The sequence below is a fragment of the Acinonyx jubatus genome, chromosome B3, assembly GCF_027475565.1.
Source record: "Acinonyx jubatus isolate Ajub_Pintada_27869175 chromosome B3, VMU_Ajub_asm_v1.0, whole genome shotgun sequence".
In the NCBI taxonomy this organism is placed as follows: Eukaryota; Metazoa; Chordata; class Mammalia; order Carnivora; family Felidae; genus Acinonyx; species Acinonyx jubatus.
The window spans coordinates 45536130-45553198 of record NC_069386.1 but is presented as its reverse complement, the minus strand read 5'-3'; the positions used below and the strand labels follow the sequence as shown (position 1 = coordinate 45553198).

The 17069-nt window shown below is 43.5% G+C and overlaps 1 long non-coding RNA gene across 2 annotated transcripts; it reads left to right on the top strand.

The window, feature by feature from the left end:
• The first annotated feature begins 222 nt into the window (after positions 1–222).
• Positions 223–14259, top strand: LOC113601825 (uncharacterized). Of its 2 annotated transcripts, none has more exons than XR_008299150.1 (3): positions 223–2205; positions 9924–10019; positions 13655–14259. It is a non-coding gene; the product is annotated as an uncharacterized LOC113601825 (long non-coding RNA). The 2 variants fall into 2 exon arrangements; XR_003423104.2 differs by lacking the exon at positions 13655–14259 and adding an exon at positions 11306–13637.
• Positions 14260–17069: the final 2810 nt, after the last annotated feature.

Below are 17069 nucleotides of genomic sequence, written 5' to 3'. Positions count from 1 at the left end.
TGGGCGTGCTGGGAAGCATCAGATATGTAAGGCATGAGTTCTCAGACAGTCACATACGGAAGTTGCCTAGGAGAGCTGCTAAAAATACAGATTCTGGGCCCAAACTCCAGAGATGCTGATTTAGGAGGTTTGGGCTGGGGCCCAGGAATCTGGATTTTGGACAAGTGCTACAGATGATTCTGAAACAGGAAGCCTCTAACAACCCTATGAGGTAGATACTGTTACGATCTCCATTTTACATGTGAGGAAACTGAGGCAAAGCTAGTTTGTGGTAGAGCCAGCTCCCAAGAGATCTTGGACTCAAGAAATGAGAAAAGAGGTTGTCCAGATCTGGGCTGGGACTCCCGTCCCTGCCTCCTCCTCTAAAGCAGCCAACAGAGTGGCAGCCCATTCCCAGAAAGATCAGAAGTGCTGTTTCTCTGAATCTTTTGAGCTTCAAGCAAGCAAATATGCCTAAGACAGGTGTAAGCAGACACTCATGAATGATAGAGACAAAGGAAGAGGGAAGGAGGGAACGGCCACATTAAAAATTATAACCTACATCAACTTTGTGCTTCTCTGGATCACTCTGAATATTCACTGGGATAAAATATGCTCTAAAATATGTCAATGCCAAGGTGATTAAAACGCCATTCTGTACCCATCAGTGTACAGAGAGGAGAGGGAACAGCAACCAGGATGTCAAGTTTTCAGAAAACAATACAAAATTAATAAGTAGAGTTACAAAACCCAGAATCATCAAATATTAGAGTTGCATGTACCTCTGGGAGTTATCTTGATTCTCCCCTTTATTTGACTGATGAGAAAACTGAGATTTGGTGAGGGCAGGTGCTGTGGCTGGGCGTCAGAGGGCAGCCCCAAAGCCAGGGTTCTGACCCCTACTCTGGTTCTCATTTTGCTCCATATGCTGCCCTTGTGAAACTTGAAAGGAACCGAAGTCCTTAATGTAGCACTCCTTCCAAACTCCTTGAATGGCTCCAAAGCCAAGGTTGGTGCGGCAGCACCGGAAGGGAGGTGGGAAGAGGCAGCCAGCCACAGACTCAGTAAATAAGTCTCGGACATAATCACTGTGCAGAGAAGTCCCAGCTCTCCAGCTCCCTCAGAGAGTCAGAAACAGAGAGGACAAGTGACTGAATGGAAGGGACCCTGAAGAAGGCTCCCTAGGATGGGTCAGGGGGTGTGGGCATGTCAGCTCGCCTCTCACTGCCTTCCTGCCTTGGGTACCCAAGGACGCTACCAGAAAATAACTTCTCTGAGGCACAAGCTGCAGTGGCCGGAAGTAGAAGTGGAATTTCAGGCAGGATTCAGTTGTGATTTTTCCTCCAGCTCAAAACCTTCACAGGGGCCCTTGGCCAAGCATCCCAGATCCACCAGTTGTCTGCCTGTACCCTGCCCATAAATTTTATTTTCTAACACTGCCCTGATGTCAGCACCCATCCTATACTTTGGATTATTCTGCCCAACCGATAGATACCCTGGGAAAAGTGCCAGTGACAGCTCGAGAGGCCAGCCCAGACATAGTCCTTGGCAGTGGAGGAGGAAGAATTTCCAGGCTACAGGGAGCAGTCCTGCAGGGGAAGACAGGCCTGAGCAAGGAAGCATACACCAGGACTTCCAAATCCCATCAGCAGGCTCACCTCTACACATGACATCACCATGATAGTGACATCAACAATGGAGAGGCATGGCCCAGCCCCCAGCTCTGAGCTGGGTCCTCTAGTGACCAGAGTAGTCAAAGCCAGCTGGAGAGCAAGCATTGCCCTGAGCTGTGGCAAGAGCAGTGTCTGGCCATAGAGGACAAGATGGAAGGACCAGAATTTCTGGTTTCCTTTCCACAAAGAGATTGGAACCAAGATTACTATCATAGAATGAGTAAACCCTGAGGCTTATCACAAGAATGAGGGATGCTGGGAGCAAAAACAGACATAATCTCAATAGTGGAAGATAAAAGAAATGTGAGCTTATCTTCTACTCAAACCGGTAATGCAGCGGTGACCCTGCCATTGAAGTTATAGCCACCCACTGGTTCTGGCTTTAACTTTGCTTAAACCAACTTGCAATAAACTGGAGATCATCAAGGTATTTACCAGGAAAATCATCCACTGGGTAACCTACTATGCATTGGGCTTACAAAATTGTCTTTATTTCCTGAACAGAACAGGATGTGTGAAGATACCAAAAAGAATGATCGCCCTGCCATTTCCAGTAAGTCCGGCAGAGCCTTTCAAAGTTCCTCGTTTTTTCCTATTTGTCTTGGTAATGAATTCTCTGAGTCTTTGACCTGGCGGTTCAGCTATCTTTCCTCATCTCTGATAAAAGCCTAACTGTGGGGAAAGATAATATTTTCTTAATCAAGTGAGTATCAGTGAGATCTATGCAGCAGCTTCTAACATTTTTTAAATGACTTGACTCTTCAGAAGCTTCTCTTAGGAGAAAGCCTTCGGGTATGATATGAATGTGAAGGAATATTCTAGATTTATTCAACTCATAATCATTTTTAAACTTTTAGGGTTGGCTGCAGGAACTGTGGAACTTTCCAGCTTTTTCCACTCAGACAATGGAAAGGAGAGATGTGAGCAATTATTTAGAAGATTTGAAAGATTCAACTGCTAATCAGGATCTTCAGGCATAAATGCTTAGGGTTTTGAAAGACCTAGGCTAGAATGTTTTCTGAGTAGCTTTACCTCCCTCTGCTACAGTTTCCAAGCCTATGAAAAAGAGTTTATTATAGTACCTCCCTCATAGATAGGAAGATTATATAAAATAATGACTGTAAAACATTTAACACAGTTTGGCTCAGTAAATGTTTGGTTTTATTGCCAAAGGATTACAGTGCCCCCCTCACAGCCCCCTTAGCTGTATTTTGCTCTCCTCAGTTTTAGTTACCCTTGGTCAACCGTTCCCTGGAAGCAGATGATTCTCCTAAAATATTGTTATAAGGTCAGTAGTAGCCTAATGCTACGTGGCAATGCCTATGTCATTTACCTCACTTTGCATCATCATGTAGGCATTTTATCATCTCATATCATCACTAGAAGGATGAGTGCACTATAATAAGATATTTTGAGAGAAAGACACCACATTCATATAACTTCTATTACGTATATTATAATTGTTCTATTTTATTATTACTGTTAGTTTCTTACTGTGCCTAATTTATAAGTTAAACTTTATCATAGGTATGTACATATAGAGGGAGACATCGTGTATATGGGGTTCAGTACTATCTGTAGTTTCAGACATCCACTGGGGATCTTGGAACATACCCCCCGTGGATAAGGGGGGACCTCTGTTATTTCCATATCCAGTTGATTTTGCCTTTGTGGACACGGCCTATACACATTCTGAATGTCACAGGGACTGTTCTAACAGTGAACAAATAGTCTCTCTAAGTAAAATGTAGTTAATGCAATCTGTTTGACTTTACTACTTGGAAAAAAATTGGCGAAAGCTTTACCATATTTGTTTCCTAGGGCTGGTACCACAATGCACCGCAAAGTGGGTGGCTTAAAACACACACACACACACACACACACACACACACACACACACACACAAAACAAAACAGAAACTCATTCTCTCATAACAGTAAGGTCCAGAAGTCCAAAATCAAGGTATCATCAGCAGGGTAGATTCCTTGTGGAGGTTCCGAGAGACAATGGATTCCAAATGTCTCCCTGCTTCTGGCAGCTTCAGGCAATCCTGGCATTCCTTGGCCTGTGTCTGTCTTCCAGTCTCTGCTGCCATCTTTATATGGCTTTTCTCTCTGTGCTTCAAATTTCCCTCTTCTTTTTCTTACAAGGACACCAGTCTCTAGATTTTCCTAAATCTAGGATGATCTCATCTTAAGATCTTTAACTTAATATATCTGCCAAGACCCCATGTCCAAATAAGTTCACATTCATAGAGAGTGGGGGTTAGGATTCAGGCATATCTTTTGGGGAGACACTATTCAACCCACTACAATTTTAAGTTCTTCAAACAAAAGCTTTTCCACTACCTTGTTGCAGGAATGAAATGACTTCAGAGCAAGTATTGCCCATTTTCTATACATCTTTGGAAACTCATACAAAACATTTAAGACATGTGGATTACATGGGAAGTTTAAGTTTCTTTTAAACCTGGAGTCATGTTAAGTCTTTGTTTGTTTGTTAAGTCTTTTTAAAAAAATTTTTTTTTATTTTTTATTTTAGAGAAAGAGAGTACACAGGCAGGGGGAGAGGGGCAGAGGGAGAGAGAGAGTGAATCATAAGCACGATCCATGCTCAGCTCAGAACTTGATGCAGGGCTTGATTCCATGACCCCGGGATCATGATCTGAGCTGAAATCAAGAGTCAGATGCTCAACTGACTGAGCCACCCAGACACCCCCTAAATAGATAATGAATTAAATTGGATAGTACTAGTGATATAAAATGTATGTCACATATCATTTATCCATTCAATAGTCAACATACAAAAATTAATAACTAAGACACTACCTTCCCACAAAGAGTTCTGGTGTGGAACCTAGACAATTATGTGGGCCATTACAATAGAGTGTGGTGAGGGCGATGCCAGAGGTGAACCAGTGGCACTCTCGAAGTACTGAGGAACAGGACCCCTCTCATAGTGGGTGGGACAGACCTGCATTCCCAGATACCGAGATGCCTGACCTTGATCACTAATCAACCTTTTTTATTGACCAATAGCACAGTGTACCAAAAACAAAGTTCTGCCATGGGAAAATCATGATGTGAAGTAATTAGGGTTATTTTGTGGTATTCTGAGGCCCTAGCCAATAGTATCACCATAAAGCCATGGATCTCAATGTCTGATGCAATGAAGGGTCCCCTGCGTACAGAACAGAGTAACAAGTATTTTATTTAGCTACATCATTTCTACCCTCAGAATACTCCTGCCAGACAGGAATTGCAATTCTTTATTTAGCAGGTTAGGAAAGCCGAGACTCAGAAAGTTTAAGTTGCCCAAGATAATCTACGTGCGGCTTCCAAGTCAGACTGTGCTCAAAGTCCACACTTGCTTTATGCCACCACACTGCCCTGGATAGACAGGTCCCCGGGGAAGTAGCTCTGGAAGTGTCAGCTAAGTGAGCTCAGAGCTCAGGTGTGGCCTGAAAGTGAAGCCATCCACCCCATTGTGTACCCTTAGGACTAGATAAATTGTCCTCGGGACAATACAACAGCGAACTGTACTCCTTAGTTTATGATACACCTTCACCAGGAGTCTATTCAAAGGCTCTCTCTTTTTATTTTTTTCCCCCTTTGCTCATCCATTCAACAACTATTGAAAGCGTCTACAATGCTTTACCCCTACTGAGAATAAAACAGTTAAAGTGTTTGCTCTTAACAGAGCTTATTCTAATCATGGAAATAGATAAACAAGTAAACAATAGATATGTATCAACAGGTGAATGAGTGTTTTGAAGAGAAATTAAGGCAGAGTAAGAAAATGAGAAGCAGAAGAGTAACAGGATCTGACTAACATTTTAAAAAAGATACTCCACGGGGCGCCTGGGTGGCTCAGCCAGTTAAGCATCCAACTGCCGCTCAGGTCATGATCTCACAGTTTGTGAGTTTGAGCCCCGTGTCAGGCTCTGTGCTGACAGGTCAGAGCCTGAAGCCTGCTTCAGATTATGTGTCCCCTCTCTCTCTACCCCTCCCCTGCTCATGCTCTGTGTCTCTATGTCTCTCTGTCTCTCAATAATAAACGTTAAAAAATTAAAAAATAGATAAGTAAATAAAAATAAATAAAAAAGATACTCTGGCTGGTGTGTAGACAGTAAAGAAACAAGGAAGTAAGCCAAGGGACCCAGGAGGAGTCCTGGTGGCTTCAGTGTGGCTGGCTGGGAGCCACAGACGTAGCAGAAGTGGGTCCATTCCAGATACTTTGACAGTTGAATCAACATTATTTTCTAGGGACTGGGTGAGAGGTGTGAAAGAAAAACAGTAAAGGCCCTTATCATAGGCTGAAAAATGACTTCCCAGAAGATATCCACTTCCCAATCCTTAAAACCTGTGAATGTCACCTTACATGGCAAAAGGAGGGTAGTCTTTGCAGACAAGATTGAGGAGTTTAAAGCTTATTTACTCAGAGAGAGGGGGATGGAGAGAACCCCAAGCAGGCTCCATGCTGTCAGCACAGACTCAGACGCGGGGCTAGATCTCACAAACTGGGATATTATGACGTGAGCTGAGATCAAGAGTTGGGCGTTCAACCAACTGAACCACCCAGACACCCAGAGATTGAGGAGTTTAAAATAGGGAGATTATATCCTGCAACATGTGGTTGGGCCTTAAATGTGATCACACATACCGTTATGAGAGGGCAGCGGAGGGAGACCTGATGCACAGAGAAGGTGCTGTGACAATGAGGAGACCTGGAGATGCTGGCCTTCAAGACTGGAATGATGTGGCCACCAGCCAACACCAGCACCCACCAGGAGTGCCAGCACCCACCAGACGCTGGAGGGGGCTGAGTGGATTCTCCTCTAGAGTCTCCAGAGCAGCCAGCACCTTGCCTTCAGCATGGTCATACTGACTTTGGACTCCTGGCCTCCAGAATGGTCAGAGAATACCTGTGTGTTGCCCTAAGCTGCCCAGTTTGTGAGAACTGGTCACAGTAGCCTCAGGAAACTAGTACGAACCCCCACTCCAATTCCCTTCCCCATACTAGACGTCTGCTCTTACGTGCTTAATACGTGGCCTGATACAAGCATGTATACTTGAAAAACACGGATCGTTGTTTTGAAGACTGTAGGTGTTTTTGAACAATATTTATGGTCTAGATCTTACTCTTCTGTATTCAACTCTGTATATGTAAGGTCTTTCCAAACTCTTGGGTGTATGCACACCTGGCTGGGTGTGTGCATCTGCCACAGAACATTCTGTATGTCTCCACCGGATACCCCTTTTCCATTCTTGTACAGAGGGACATCTACATTGCTCCCAGCTTACCAGTCACATTATGACAGGTTAAAAATTTGCTCATCAAGAGGCAGATACTCGCTGATGTGATCTTTCAGGACCAGGGGAAAAGAACGGATACTGTAGTTGGACTCAAACTACAAGAGGATAAACTGTCAGCTCTGCATTTGAGTGACAAGTATGATTCTTGAGTTCCCTTGGCCCAACCTTTCCTCTCGGGTCCTACTGCCCTGGCCTTCCCCCTCCCCAAGAGATCTCCGGAAATTGAAAGGCTGAACAATTCCAGCTGCCTTGCTTGACAAATTGAAATGGAAGTTGGCGGCCGTTTTCCCTCCAGCATCCTCTGGGAAATCCACCCAACTACGTGTTCCCAGCCTGCCCCTGCTTTCAGAGCTGTAAGGTTCAATACCAAGCGGCAAGTGCCATGTACAGGACATAAGTGTGGAGAAGCAGTACAAGGCCTGGCAGGGGCAGAAACAGCCCCTGGGAGGAAAAGAAGCCATAGCTATTTAGCTAGAAGAAATGTGGATGGGATGAGTTCAGCTGGCTCCAAGTGCATAAACAACAACGCTAAACAACTGTGCTTCTACTGAGTTGAGGAACAGACACAGTGGACCTGAGGTGATAAGAAACACCTGGGTTAGACATTAAGAAGGCCTTTTTAACAAGTGACATTAGAGGCAACAATCACACAGCTTCAAAGCTGGAAGATGTAGACTCGAATGAGCTTCTGTCAGAGCAAACACTTTGTCTGGAAGGGACCCTACCAATCTATTTTAGCTCTGTCATCAGTTTGCTTTAGAAGCTGAGCTAAGCCCCTTTGCTTCGGTCTCCTCATCTGTCAAGAGAAGGGTCCAAAAGATGTGGCTGAGCAAAATTAACTCAAAATGCACCACAGAATTAAATGTAAGTGCTAAAATCACAAAACTCCAAGAAGAAAACATAGATGGAAATCTTATTATCTTGAATTAGACAAAGACTTCTCATATATGACACCAAAAGCATGATGCATAAAAGAAAGCAATTGATACACGGACTTCTCCAAAAAAAAAAAAAATTGTTCTTCCAAAGATACTATTAAGAAAACTAAAATATAAGCCAAAGACTGAGAGAAAATATTTGCAATTTAGATATTTAGAAATTGCCTAAGAATGATGATCCAGGAGGTGGTGGATTTGTGAAACTTTACACAGAATCGAGTGGCCTGGGTTAACAGCTAACTATGTAAAGTAGGTGGCTTTGTCTCTTTTCTGTTAAATGTCCTCCCCTCTAGATAAGCATTTCTGGCCACCACATTTTATCCTGCCTGTTACCCCTTGTCCTCAAGTAGATAAGAGTTAGACAGACTTGTGTTCAAATGGGCAAGTGCCTTCGACTCTGAAGAGACGGGTCCTTCCTCTGTAAAGTGGGGGTAATCAAACCAAGCTCATAATGCCAACGGGCAGCCTGAGCCACACAGAGGAGCTGTCTGCTGTTAGCTTCTCTCTCCTATCTCCATCCCCAAACCTGCTTCCAGGAAAAGAAGGTGCTATTAGTCACTAGCACATCACTGAAGAATACACTGTATTTAATCCTTTTTTTTCATTGGGAATTATCCTTTTCAGAGTTGAAGAAAGACTTTTTCTGCACTGAGGGGAAAAACAGCCTCATCCAGCCTGAAGCCCTTCCTAAACTCTGGAAATCTCACTCTCTCATCTCCTTGCTTGGTTTCCTTTTCAAGAACTCTGGGAAGAAGTCAGTTTTTGACATCTGAAAACCATGCACTTCCACATCTTGAAGTTCTGTGCTGTCACATGGTCCCAAGGAATGTAGGGCCTTTCAGATTACATCAGCAGACACACCCAGTATGCCAAGGACACAGCTATAGTTACCTGAATGCTGAGGGCTTGCTAAGTCCTTACTCAGAACACTGGTGTAGAGCAGAGCTGGGACTGGGGTGCAGTGAGGAGGAGTTTAGGGTGTAACATTTAAGGAGGCACTCACATCCAGGTGTCCGCTCCGGAATTGCATGACCCTGACGAGTGCCTCCTTAAGAGTGGGCCCCTTAGGGCACAACCTTTCCAACGCCAGCATTCTCAGGATGTAAAGGATGCCCCAGAGAGTAGATTCCTTCAGTGTTGCACCCTAGGCACCTCACTTGCTTCATTCAGCAGCAGCCCTACTGGAGAGGGTATGGACCCACGTCCACATGCTGAAGTTACAGCACCAGTGAGCCATGGGACCCTAGGCAGGTCTACATCTCCATTTTCCTGACTGTTTTCAATCTATGATTCTAGAGTTACTTGGCTTCTCTCTGCAATAAAGCAAAAACAATTATGAAAGTCTGCATTACCTTGGTCTAATAGATGCCGGCTTAGATTTCCTATCTTCACAGAAGCATTCCCTGACCCCGTAGGCTACTCTCTGTCATGTTATATTAGCAACTTGTTAATTTTATTCACAGCAGTTATCACAATTGATAATATTTTATTTTATTGTTTTGCATGAGACAGGATAGTCTAGATTACATTTCAGTAATAAAACGACCCACACCTCAGGAGTTTACAACAGTTTATTGCTTTCTCACTCCACATTATGTTAGGGGGCAGCTGGGAGGCTCAGCTCAGGCCCGGCTGATGAGGCAGTCACCATATGGATGCTTCACTGGTCATTGTGTCAGAGGGCAGAGAGTTCCAGGGAGCATCACATTAACTGCTTAGCCCAGAAAGGACACGCAATCACTTCTAGTCACAACCCATTGGCCAGAACTAGTCAATGTCCCCACCCACTCACAAGGGACCCTACCTCTGCACTTGTGCCCCAAAGGCAGAAAGCCACAAAGGTTTGATGAGCAGCTCTAATGACTCCTGCATTATTTATTTGATTTTGTCTCAATCCTCTGACCAGAATAGTCCATGAGGGCAGGATGGTCTGTCTTGTTCATTCATTTTATCCCTGGTTGCTGGTATCTTGTTGGTGCTTAATAACCATCCGTTGACTAACTTAATGTCTCTGGTAGTTTAGGATTGGTGACCAAGACTGTCAGGTGTCAGCCCCCGCAAACTGCTTGGAATCTGGAGGACCATGTTAACTACACCCTCCTGAAAGGGGAAAGGTAGTCTAACTGCTGCTTTCATTAATTTTCTCCTTGAGTGTCTAACTGGCCAATGAATAAGAATTTCTGGGAATCTGAAAGCATAGTCTAAAGTGGGTAAGCTATAATTTGGGATCTCTTCGTAATTTTATTCTTCATCTTCAAAGCCCATGTGAATTTTATATTTTGCTCCATGGTCATAAAAAATGTTTTAAAACATTTCCCAGGGGAAAATGAGTGCTTTGCAAACATGTGTCAAGCTTATTTCATGGTTTCAAGGCCCCACTAACAGCTCGCCCACCCCTGAATTCCCAGGTTGGTATGCCCCAAGCCAGAGAACACAGCTCTAAGCCTCCTTAGGTGGCTGCTGGTGTCTTAAGGCTTAAGTTTAAAACATTAAGAACATCCTGGAGGCGCCTGGGTGGCTCAGTCGGTTAAGCGTCCAGCTTCAACTCAGGTCACGATCTCGTGGTCCGTGAGTTCGGGCCCCGCGTCGGGCTCTGGGCTGATGGCTCAGAGCCTGGAGACTGCTTCCATTCTGTGTCTCCCTCTCTCTCTGCCCCTCCCCCGTTCATGCTCTGTCTCAAAAATAAATAAACTTAAAAAAAAAAAAAGCTGCTGAGGATTAAACTCAGTTAAATAGAGGCCTCATTTTCTTTCCCACAGGTTGATGGACATAATTGTTCTAAAACTAGTGTTTTTTCAAACTCTTTCTTGTTTTTACCCTGAAGCACACTTAGAAATACATTTTATAAAACTTCCCGGAATGGACACTGTTGGTAACCCCACGCAGGCTGGTGTACCCATTCCCCAGCTGTCAAGACCATTGCCGCCTCCTCTGGAGAATTAATCTGAGCTGAGCAGGAGCTGCCTTTCTGGAAGTTATGTACCTCTGTTCCTCAGAGCAGACAATAGCCAGTGTTGACAGGATTCACAAGGCACTACCTGCTTGTCTCAGGCATCACCAGCTCTGGTACAATTCAAACCATGGGATTAGGTGCGAGTACACCCTTGCTCAGCTGGTCCCCTGCCCGCTCCAGTTCCCTCCTCATTTTTCTGTCCTAAAGACATCACAGACACCCATATTCTTTTCTTGAGCTCTGCTTCCAAGGAATCTGAGTTAAGACAATATCCAACACATACACACACACACACACACACACACACACACACACACACACCCTTGAAATAAAATTGCAACATTTACCCTTCATGTGACATGCTCTGATACTTGCAGTATTGTTCTGTTTGATTTTTTTAATTGCTCATTTGTGATCTTTTAATTTGATTTCATAACCCACTAATAGGTCACAGCCCTGCAGTTTGAAAAACACAGCACTAAAACTTTCCAAGTTAACCTTCCAAGTTGACCTTTCAGAGGCTGATGTTTAGTACCTGGGCAGGTTAAAGAGAAGGTGAAGCGAAGGGCATCTGCTCCAATATGCACGGCATTGAGAGTTTAGAGGCTCAAGAAGTTGATTCTAATAGGACTGAGCATCTCAAGGGAGCACCACGCATTCCTTCCAGCCACTGACCTGCTCCACACTCCCTAGGCTGGTTTTCCTTCCTGGCAGGAATGCACATTGATAGGAAATGTGGGTTCCAAGGAAACAAAGCAGATTTTGACCTCCACAAATGCACAGAGATGGACATGTGAGAACATTTATTCCGGCATTGTCTGTGATGGCCAAGATGAAAACATTACAAATAGCCATCCCTAAGTGAACTGCAGTACAATGTATCCAGTAATAATAATGTGGGTATCTAACTACAGAAAGATTTCCATGACAAACTAAGTGCAAAACTCAACAGCCCTTCAGTTCACCAATAAAATTCCATTTTTTATTTTTTAAAAATTAGTATGTGTATAAATGCATAAAATATGGAAAACTATACTCAAAACTATCTTCAGGGAAATGATTATTGGAGACTTATTTTCTAAATCATATATTTCCACAGCACTGGAACTTTTCCCCAAGAGTACAATTTACTTTTGAAATAGGAAAAAGCAATAATTTTTTGCTTTAAAACAGTAAAACACAAAAGGAAGCTATTTATAAGGTGGCAGCGTGTGTTCCTTTGAAGTCACAATAGCGGCCCTCCAGCAGGTGATGTGTGCTTTCAACAGTCTGAGATAGAAACCATTTCTAGAAGTTTGTGCTCTGAGGCAACATCTCAACATATAGAACATATAGAAATGATGAAATACAAGTCAAGAAAATGTATAAACCACAGGAAGTCTCGGAAACTAGATAAATGTCCCTATACCCTAGAAACAGAAGAGAAACCCCTCATCAGGGAAGAAGACTGAGGCCAGGGCGTCCAGGCCCAGGTTCTGGGAGCAGATATAGGTGGCTGAGTTTGACTCCCACAAAGTCCAGGGAACTAAAAAAAGGTAGGAAGAGGACAGAGTAACCTCAACTACTGGACATGGGGACTGGAGGCCAGCTCCCCAGCTGGTGAAGAAAGCCTGGAAAAAGCTGTCTGTCTGGGGGCGTTTATTCATTCTCATTTTTTAAATCAGGTTTTTACTCTGGCTACATTTTAAAATCACCTGGGGACTTAAAAAAAATACACACACACACACACACACACACACACACACACACACACACACTGTTGCCCTAGAAATTCTGATTTAATTTTTAAATTCTTTCTTTCTCTTCTTTTTTGAATTAGTTTTGGTGTTTATTTATTTTTGAGAGAGAGAGAGACACACAGCATGAACGAGGGAGGGACAGAAAGAGAGGGAGACACAGAATCTGAAGCAGGCTCCAGGCTCTGAGCTGTCAGCACAGAGCCAGATGCAGGGCTCAAACTCATGAATGGTGAGATCATGACCTGAGCCAAAGTTGGACGCTCAACCAACTGAGCCACCCAGGTGCCCCTCTCTTCCTTTTTTTTAAAGGCTTTTTTAGAAATTCTAATACATGTCCTAGATTGACACCTCATTGAACCTTTGGGCTTAGGTAGGGCTCAAAGTATCAGACACGACCTCTGTCCAGGTACTCAGTCAAGGAAGCAGCCAGCTTAGAGATGAGATCTGGGATTTTCCCATTCTGACCTCAGAGCAGACATTTCTGATCATCTGAGGCTTGCTTTGGGACTGGCGGCCCTTGGCAGGAGGCCTAACACAGCTGGTCAGGGTGGGATAAAGAGACAGAGAGACAGACACACAGGAAAGAAATGTCTATTCATAGGTAAATGGATGAATCTATGATCTACGTGATATATTCATAGAATAGAATATAACAGTGAAATTTAACAACCCAGCATTAATATGACATAAACAGAGCAGTGAGTTATAAAAGCAACTTGCAGCATGGCAAGTACATTACAACATCATTTATTTAAATTTTAAGTTATAGGAAACAGGGAGTATATATTTTGCGGTTAAATCTGTATACACTATAACTATAAAAATATTCATAAGAATTAAATCCTATTTAAGGGCCGTGGTTGCCTTTGGAGAGGATTTGAAGGGGCATACAGGGAACAATAGACACAAACTCAGATGAGCCTCAAAGGCATCATGCTGCATATATGAAGCCCATGTTGAGAGGTCACATCCCTGGGGTGTCTGGGTGGCTCAGGGGGTTAAGCATCTGACTTCGATTCAAGTCATGCTCTTGTGGTCTGTGGTCCCTGTGTTTCAGCTCCGTGGGTTCGGACCCTGAGTCTGACAGCTCAGAGCCTGGAGCCTGCTTCAGATTCTGTGTGCCCCTCTCTCTCTGCCCCTCCCTTGCTCATGCTCTGTCTCTCTCTCACACAAAATAATAAGTAAACATTAAAAAGAATTTTTTTAAGAAGTCACATCCTTATAATTCCATTTATTATATTGGAGGAAAAAATGGTAGAGAACAGATTAGTGGTTGCCAGGGGCTAAGGGACACTGTGGTTATAGAAGGAGGTTTTGGGGGGGATGTGTCCTTACTATAACAGTATCGTCAATCTACAATGTACTAAAATAGATGGGGATGGAATTCACAAAAATAGTAGAATGGTGGCTTCCAAGGGCTGGGGGAGGAGGGAATGGGAGTCATTGTTTAATGGGGAGGGAATTTCTGTTTGGGAAGATGAAGAAAGTTCGGGAGGTAGATGGTGGTGATGGTTGCAGGACAATGTAACTTCAAAATGGTTAGAATGGAGAACATTTGTTACGTATACTTTACTACAAAATTTTAATGAAAAAAATTAGTATGATTGTATACCAGAAGAAGGAAAAAAGCCATTTTATTGAATTTTATTACATGGCCATAAAAAAAAACTAAAAGAAAAAATCCAAAGCAAATATTGCAAAAATGTTAAGATTTATTAAAGTGACATGATAAATACATTCGTGCCTGGTAACTGAATTTTCTTCACTTCTCTGCATGTTTAAAATACCCTAATAAGTTTGTAATAGTTCCCGGTCGAATCAGATTTTTAGGACTGCAGGAAGCTTTTGAGATCATTCTTCACATTCCTTCCCTGAACAGAGAAAAGAAACTGAGTTTTCACAGCTGAAACTCCTGACTGTTTTATCCATGCTGATTATTTGGAATTGAAGTTTCTAACTGATAACAGAATTAGGCTTCTGGAATTTTGAAGAGCTGAAGAAATTCAAAAACACACAAAGAGTGTGCTCAACTTCCCCTATTCCACAGGAAACAATCCCTACATTATCAGAACATCCAACTAAGGACTCTCAAGAACAGAATTAAAATGTAATCAGCAGCTTTCTTCAAAAGAATTGTTAAAATAATTTTAAAACAAAAAAAGTTGCAAAAAAGTGTTGATTTTACACTGAGATACTCAAATTGATCTCATGAGGCATTTTAACTTGTTTCATCTTGTCTTTGCTTCTTCCTGTCTTTGTTCTCACCCCACTCTCCTCCTCTCTAAATACAACATCATACTGAATAGCTTCTGTGACCACCTCTCACCCACGTCTAGAGTCAGAGTGGCTCAAATTAGAACAGACTTTCTTTAGAAAGTAGTACTCTGCAAAATTCTTGGCCAAAAAACAATCTTCTGCCATTGCATGTGCAAGGTTCTTGGTTGCAAGCATTGGAACTGACTCAGGAAGCTAGGAAACCCAGGCCTGCACAGGGCAGGATGTGAGGGAGGAAGCCCAGTCAGGGACCCCTTGACCCCCAACAGGAAGATTGTGCCTGAGACACTGCCTTTGGTATCATTGCCACCATCAAGATTCTCCTCTTGCTGCAGCCATCATGAAGAATTTCTCAGGTAGTGGGATGTCTTCTATGAATCACTCCATCAAAACTGAAAGCTTCAGATGTGGGCATCCAGTTGGCTGAGCCTAGTCCCCAGCCTATTCTCTAGCTGCCAGCAGTTTCTTTAAAGGGAGTCCAGCTCTGCATTTCAACAACCCCCACACAGTGAAGGACTCTCCCGAATAGGGAGGGAATTCATACTGGTTAGCAAAATAAGCAAGATCTGTCTCTTCTCTTGGGTTTCCATAGCCTTCCCAGCATCCACAAGATGTGCTTCTTGCCTTTTTAAATCCCCCTCACTGTTCCCACTCCATGCTTCCACTAAACCCTCCACCAGTCACCTTTGTACAACTAAAAACACACACCCCCTCCCGAGGGGAAGCACAGTTCTGGCATCTCTGACTCCTGCTCCTACTCTCACCCCCAGTCACTTCTCATCCGAGCAGCCAGCATTATCCCCTTAAAGCCTAAGGCACATCTTGTCACTGCTCCGCTCAAAGTCCTCCAATGGCTCCCCTGTCACTCTGAGAAAAAGCTAAATCTTCACAGTGGCTCCTGACTCTAAGTCATTACCTCCTCCCCACCCGCCTGAGCCTCCTCTTCCTCCCTCTGCTCCAGCCACCCTGACCTCCTCCCTATTTCTGTCACTTCCCTAGCTTGTGTTCACCATGGAGGCTCTACTCTTCCTTCCACCAGATAGACACACAACTTGCTCCCTGTACAAATGTTATCTTCTCAGCTCCCTCTAAGTAAAATAGCACCCCATGGCTCTACTGTATCCTACCTGTATCCTACTTTACTTTTCTTGATATTATCATACCCTGCATCCCATGCAGTTATCTATTTGTTCATCATACATCTCCTTCCATTAGAACATAAACCTTATGAGTCAGGGATTTGTTTTTCCATCATGGCATCCCCAGAGCCTCGATCAGGGCCTGGTTGAGAGTAGGTGCTCACTAAACATGAATGGTTGCTGAAGTAGGAAGTAAAGTCGTCTGCTGAGAATAAAGGGCAGGGAGAGGAACAAGGGTGTCTTCCACTGAGGAGTGGCCTGAGAAGGCTTCTTTGGTGAAGTGGAGAGAGCTGACCAGGAAATGAAGAGGTTTGTGCTAACAGTGATGGAGACATGGGTAAGGATGGGAACTATGTAATAGGAGCAAGGCTCTGTGGTTGAGTAACTGCCTTTTTTTCAGCCCCACTCAGCAGCCTGGAGGTAGGTGTAGAGAAGCACAGTTGAATTTATTCAGCAACAGGGTTGGCCGTGTGGGTAGGGCAAAGGGGACAGGGAGAAAGGACAATGGGGTTCATTGGCAAAAAGCACTTGTGGGAATGGGCTTTGGACTCTAAGCTGCATGGTGAGGGAAGTTAAGAAGGACAAGGAAGTGGTATAGAATACACAGATGAGAGACAGAATGCTGTCAGAAGGAGGCTAATGGGTGGAACCATCCAGGAGGATTGTTTCTGAGGAGTGGATAGCCAGGCCAGGAGGCTAGGAAGGGAGGAAAGTCAATGGACAAGGAGTGTGGGAGGGAAGGTACATGGAGTCTGAGATCTTTGAGCAAATCACTGTCAGGCGATGTGTGCAGCCAGACTAACAGAGGCACATGTACAATAGAATTTGATCTTTGAGAATTTTTAAGATCATAATCTCTTCAGTTGCATAAGTATTTCTTTATTTTTATTGTTTCTCTAGATATCCCAAGGATACTTAAAGATCCTTTTTGTTATTGAACTACTCAGGTATTAATATATGAAAGGATCTAATGTAAAACATGATGATTGTAGTTGACAATACTGCATTGTATAAATGAAATTTGCTGAGAACTTAAATGTTCTCACCAAAAATAAAATA